This window comes from Cryptomeria japonica, chromosome 1 (genome assembly GCF_030272615.1).
Source record: "Cryptomeria japonica chromosome 1, Sugi_1.0, whole genome shotgun sequence".
Classification (NCBI taxonomy): Eukaryota; Viridiplantae; Streptophyta; class Pinopsida; order Cupressales; family Cupressaceae; genus Cryptomeria; species Cryptomeria japonica.
The window spans coordinates 134,570,285-134,577,482 of record NC_081405.1 but is presented as its reverse complement, the minus strand read 5'-3'; the positions used below and the strand labels follow the sequence as shown (position 1 = coordinate 134,577,482).

General features: G+C 34.0%; 1 pseudogene; it reads right to left on the bottom strand.

Annotated features, from left to right (window-relative positions):
- Nucleotides 1-354: 354 nt before the first annotated feature.
- Nucleotides 355-4,089, bottom strand: LOC131053088 (probable aldo-keto reductase 2; annotated as a pseudogene).
- Nucleotides 4,090-7,198: the final 3,109 nt, after the last annotated feature.

The following is a 7,198-nucleotide window of genomic DNA, read 5'->3' as shown; positions in this document are numbered from 1 at the left end:
CATTCAAATTAAAATCCATACTTCGTCAACTTAGACTTTAATAGTACACTTGAAAAAGTCAAAATTATTTACTCTAAAGTATACATGAATATTTTTGATCTACTATAGGTTCTTGAATGACCCATCAAGACTATCTTACAGTGAAATGCATCTTCTAATTATCTGCTTCAAGTAAAAAAAATTATCGACACAAATAAAATTGTAAAACATATGAAAATATCATTTCTATAAAAAAATAACCCTATTTGTTACATGTTATTGAAAATGTATACCTCAACTTTGTTAAAAAATCATCATAAATAGAACACAATTTTATAAGACCAATGGAAACTACAAAAGGTTCATTCTTCTATCAAGAATATTTCATTCTTATTTAAAACAGAAAATGGAGCGCATTTATTTAGCTTGCATAGAACTAGCAATGGGAAGGTAATACTATTAAAACTACTTATATCCCTTTCCATGATGATAAAGGGAGTGTTTCTACCTTCATCCATGTGGAACCCATCTCACTCACATTATATCTATCTCCATGGACACCATTAGAAGATATTGTGTCTTCTATTTCTTTCATTTCCTTGGATGTAAGTTTCACAAAACATGCACCAATGTTCTCCTCCAAGTTCTTCACTTTTGTTGTCCGAGGAATTGGTACAACATCTTGTCCTTGGTGTTGAATCCAAGCAAGTGCAAGTTACCCCACAGTGCACCCTTTTATCGAAGCAATTGTTAACAACTTCTCAAATAAAGCATTATTCCTGTCAAGGTTCTCTCCCATAAACCTTGGGGTATACTACAAAAGCAACACTTTCAAAAAATCAATGATCATCCTAGTTGCAAATATATTAAATGAAGTAAAATTATTAGTTAAATAATATAAAATAAATTTTACAACATCTTGCTTATAGATATGCATCCTTAGCCAAAGGACAAAACCATGTTTTTGCTAAGGTTCCCACACTTTCTTTATAATTGACTCACACATGACCAAAAAGTTGCAAGAGACTTGCTACAATATAAAAACGAATAGACTTGTTTAGAATAAAACTCACGACTTTGCACTTTAATAGTTATCATTGAAAGGAATAAAATTGAAAGATAAAAATAATGTGTACCAAAGAATTACATTGTTATAAGGATATTAATGCAAAGAAAAATCAATGGATTCAAATACCTTTCTATAATCTGTATCTGATAAGTTTTCAACTAGCTTTGCTCCAGACGAGAAGAAACCACGACCTAAAGGACTATATGGCACAATTCCAATACCAAGCTCCCTACAAATAAAGACTAAAATTTTGGTCATTTAAAATAAGTCACTTTAATGATTAAAAAAAAAATGCCCTCAAAACCTACATACCTGCAGGTTGGAATAATTTCTTTCTCAACATCTCTTGTCCACAAGGACCACTCTATTTGAACTGCTATAATAGGATGAATAGAATGTGCTCTTCGAATTGTTGATGGAGAAGCCTCTGAAAGCCCAATGTATTTTATTTTTCCTTCTTCAACTAATTTCTTCATTTCTCCCATCTACAACATATACATGAGGTAACTTAGTATTTAACAATGGCTATGCATTTAATAAAGCTTATCATCAATGGATTACATTTAGGTAAAGAATCAACAAAAGTAGTCATTAAGTCATAAAAGTTTCTATTTGATGAAAAGAACAAATATCTATGATATAATTAGATATGAATTTTAATTTTATTGTTTTACATAAAATAGAAAATAAAAAATTGAAAGGTCAACTTTCCATTGGAAATTGGAAGACTTCAAGACAAGATATAGTTTTACAAATTTTGTGCAAGAGGAGTCCAAAACTTGACATTATAAAATCTCAAGTATTCCCAAATTAAACAAAAGTAATTAAAACAATCAGGTTATTACAAATTGAACACAAAATTATTACAAAATGGATCATGATTAGTCCCAAACTAAACAAAATTAATCAAGAGAAAATCAAGTTGGAAATTTATCATAGTGAAAAAGGATGAGTTATATTGGTTAAAAATTATTATTTTCTAATTAAAAAAATTACAATTAAATTATTAAAAAATACCTAGTATAGGACTATTCTTTAAAGTTTGAATGATAAAATCATGATAAAAGTAAATGCATGGCCTCAAGAGGCTGAAATAACCACACAAAACAATTAGAGCATGGTCTTAGAAGGTAAACAATCATCACTTTAGTCAACTCAACAAGAAGGAAGATGCCATTAAAATTACGTGACAATTGCAATTACAATGTTGAGGAGCCTTGCTAAATCCCACTCTCTACTAGGGAATCCTTTCCATCATCTATGGGTTTCAAATTAGTTGAACATTAACTCCTTTTGAATCATTTTGTGACCTGTTTGTGTACAATCTTTCATAGAGACATAGCAAGGACTAAAAGAAAGATTTTCCTTTGATTTGAGGACTATCCATCTTGTTAGGAGAATGTACAAGATAGATACAAAGGAAAAGACAATCCAATTTGGGATCCAAATGGTGAAGGTGGTAGTGAGATCTAACTTGGTGGAGATATAGCAAGGACTAAAAGAGAGAATTTCCCTTGATTTGAAGGGGCCTATCCATGTTGTTAAGAGGATGTAAGAGAGAGATACAAAGGCAATGACCATCCAACTTGGGGTCCAACTGGTGGATGTTGTAGAGAGATCCAACTTGGTAGAGATATAGGAAGGACTAAAAGAGAGAATTTCCCTTGATTTGAAGGGGCCTATCCATGTTGTTAAGAGGATGTAAGAGAGAGATACAAAGGCAAAAATCTTCCAACTTGGAGTCCAAATGGTGGAGGTGGTAGTGAGATCTATCATGGTGGAGATATAGGAAGGACTAAATGAGAGAATTTTCATTGATTTAAATGGGCCTATCCATGTTATTAAGAGGATGTAAGAGAGAGAGATACAAAGGCAAAGACCATCCAACTTGGGGTCCAAATGGTGGAGGTGGTAGTGAGATCTAACTTGGTGGAGGATATAGGAAGGACTAAAAGAGAGAATTTCCCTTGATTTGAAGAGGCCTATCCATGTTGTTAGGAGGATGTAAGAGAGATATACAAAGGCAAAGACCATCCAACTTGGGCTCCAAATGGTGATGGTGGTAACGATCCAACTTGGTAGAGATATAGCAAGGGCTAAAAGAGAGAATTTTCCTTCATTTGAAGGGGCCTATCCATGTTGTTAAGAGGATGTAAGAGAGATACAAAGGCAAAGACCATCCAACTTAGGGTCCAAATGGTAGAGGTGGTAGTTAGATCTAAGTTGGAGATATGACAAGGACTAAAAGAGAGAATTTCCCTTAGTTTGAAGGGGCTCATCTATGTTTTTAAGAAGATGTAAGAAAAAGATACAAAAGTTGAAATAGTGGAGAGGTGATGTGAGATCTAACTAGAATGCTATCTAATTAGTGGGACAACAAAAGAGTGGAGGCTTTTTGATAGCCAAGTGGGTGGTGTCCCAAAAGAACTTAGTACAATTGAGAATCTAGAGCACAAGGCCATGAATAAAACCCTAATTCAAATTTTGATCAAATAAAGTATGAAAATCATCAAACTTGGAGATAACATCACATACGGTAACTTCTATAGGGACTTTGTTGTTGATACGATGTTGGTAATAAAGATCAATGCAATCCACATCGAGCCTCTTCAAACTCCCTTCATAGCAAGCACAAACATACGCAGGGTCTCCATGAATGCCTACTTTGCCATCTTCAAAAAGTATCCCAAACTTGGTAGCCAACTGCACCTTATCTCTTATTCCTTTCAATGCCTACAAATCAAGTCAAGGACAAGAAAATCAAAATCCCACCACATAAAACTTCTAACAATCAGATTAACTACACTTATTTGAAGGCTGCCCACCTTTCCAAGGAGAAGTTCATTAGTGTGAGGGCCATAGACATCAGAAGTATCTAGAAAAGTAATGCCCTTGGAAACAGCATGGTGAATGAGGGAGATCATTTCATCTTCAGACTTGGGAGGGCCATAGAAGGCAGACATTCCCATGCAGCCCAATCCCTGTGCTGATACTTCAAATCCCTCACTACCCAATTTGATTGTAGGCACTGCCATTATTGCTGATGCTTCAAATCACTTCAATCTCTTCCTCTACCTTTGCTTTTTGCTTGTGTTGAAGATTAAGAGGGTTTGGGACTGGGTATATATGCTTATAAAAATGGGTGAAGATAAACATAGTCTGAAGTCAAGTTTAGATAGATAAGTGAAAGAAATAAATGTACAGCCGTCTTTCTAGATCTTGATTGATTGTTTTCTAAATTTTGTCACAATCTTTAATTCAAAACAAAATCTAAAATCAGTTTTGTATGTCAGTCCAGAACGTTTGACAAAAAAAGTTTACTGCCTTTTCAGATCTTTTGGAAAACAAAATTTCATTTTCAGTATACTGTGATAAGTTTGAATTCAAAGCACATGTAGTTTACAGTCTTCGGATGTGAGAAAAAATAAAACTTTAGTTTTTTATATAATATCAATATCATATTAATTTGTAGATCTGATGTCAAATTTTGATGTCAGTCTAGGACGTTTGATAAATACAAGTTTAATGTCTTTTCGGATATTTTGGAAAATAAAAAATGTTTGAATTCAAGGCACGTGTAGTTTACAATCAATTTGGATGTAAGGAAAAAATAAAAGTTTAGTCTATGTAATATCATTATCTTATATTTTTGGGGGAAGCATATCGATAGTGGTTATAGCTAATTTTGTGCACTCACGGATCTTAAATGGTACATTGGATTTTAAAGATTTTTTTTGTGTTGTCTTTGTATGCAACTTAACTGCTTATAGCTAAGGTTCTAGCTTCTAGGTAGTAACGATGCACGTCGTGGGATCAGTTATGCACACAAGGGTCAACAAGTACACATTTCAAAGTGTCCCCCGATACCTACTTAAAGATGTTCCAATAACCATCCACTCAAAATTGCTAGTAGCTGTGGACAAATGTCCTAGTAGTTGTGCACAAATGTCCCAATAGTAGTGCACAAATGGACCAATTATGGATCAAAAAAGCTAAAAAGTGATCGGCTATTGGTACATGTGAAACTTATTAATGAGCTTTTCATTATCATTTTTTTGGCTCCTTTAAAATTAGTAATTGGGGGGTTGGTTGCACAAGGAGTGATTGGTTTTTGGAATGTGATCCACTATTGGAGCTCTTCCCCTAGATCTTGTGGAGAATTAAAATTTTATTTTCAGCATATTGTGATAAGTTTGAATTTAAAGCAAGAGTACTTTACAATTAATTGGAATCTAAATTCGAATGTGAGTTAAAAGTAAAATTTTAGTTTATATAATATGAACAAGTGCCACGTAGTGGTTAGTACTTGCATTTCTAGTATTGTAATTTAATTATTGAATAGTTATAACCATAATTATTATCTACTCTTCATTTTAAATTTTTATCATAATTATATTAATTAAGGTAAACACGATTTCAGGAACAAAATACTTGCATCCATCTCAGAAAGAATTATTTCATGGAAGCACAAATAGTTAACTCTAGCTGGAAAATTAACCAAAATGAAATCAGTCCTCAATGCCATCCCTACCTACCTCATGACCATTTTAAAACTTCTCAAAGGTTCCTTATCAGACCTTCAAAGCACTCTTTAGTCATTTCTTTGGGCTAAGAATGTAAAATAAAAATTTCCTCTAGTGGCATGGGACAAAGTTTGCTTACAAAACACAAATGTGGAGCTGGCATTAGAAGTTTGGACTTGGAAAACAAGTCATTGGGTGCCAAAATGCTCTGGCGATTATACTAGAATCCAAATAGTAGATGTGCAACCTCCTTAGGCAGAAATATCTTGACAATCTGAATAGAGAAAGGATTTTCATAATTGACTCCCTGCCTAATGGCTCTAAAATTTGGAATTTTATTGTTCTCTTGCTGAAATATAATTTTGCCTCACATCGTATGATTAATCCACAATGGGGAGAAGGCTAGATTCTAGGAGGACTCATGAAATGGGCATGTGCCTCTAAGAAGAGTTAGAGACTGGGTACCTTTGGATGTTTCCCTAAAAGAAATATGGGACATTCATATCAAAGACTATTTACAAATTGGTTTCTCTGTCCATCCTCCTCATGTGGCTTGGAAAATTGTGAAAAACACAAATGGACATTGAGAGGGGGGGGATTAATCAATGTATTTTAAAACTTTTAACTATGTGTGCAAATACTACTACTGTAAATTAATTGAGATCACACACACACAAGAGAACATCACAAAACACCAGATGTACAAGGAAAACCCAATGTGGGAAAAACCTCAGTGAGAATAGCTGATGGAGTCTATTGCTCCAATCCAGCCTCACAGTAAATAACAGTTTACAATATGTTTTAGGGAACTGACCCAAGGAGCACCAGCCCCTAATATTCTGAGTACTAACTCAAGGAGCACCAAACCCAAGTTTTATGAGCACCTACTCAAAGGAGCACCTACTCCTGCTCTAAGCACCCACATAGAGAAATTACAATAAGATCCAGGTTTACAATGATAAAACTAGGTTACAAATGAATTTTGTAACACTACAAAATTCTCATGTGGAATGACTCTCTTTGATTTTGAGGATTACACTCTATCAGTTATCTACAAATAATTATTTGTTCTTCTTCTTTGTTTTATACTCTTTTGTCTTCTTAACTCTACCTCAGCTTCACCTATCTTAGACTACTCTCTGTCCTCAGTCTTCTGCTACTACAACAACTCTCACTACCCTATTTTTGCACCTGCTCAGAATCTAACTAACACTATCTATCACATTCAACAGTGCACTTCACTTCAGCACATAACATCTCTCACACTATCAACTTCGAATCATATCAAATTACTCTGCCTACTATCAACTCTCTTTTTCAACAAGATCTTATTCTCTGTCTACAAAATGATTTCAGACTGGTTGCATACATTAAATGGGTTTCATCTATCTTTAGGTCGATCAGTACATAGATTACTAAACTTAGTAATCTCAATCTACTTTTCAAGGATACGGTCTGTGATGGTATGATGAAAGAATAAGTATCTGGTAGAATACTGAGAGGGGGGGGCTGAATCGATATATTGAAAAACTGATACAAAGTTCCCAAACTCAAACTCAGTCAAACAAAGGAAATATATCCTCAGTCAAGATCAATATTCATAAGAATACTTGACATCAACTAGTTT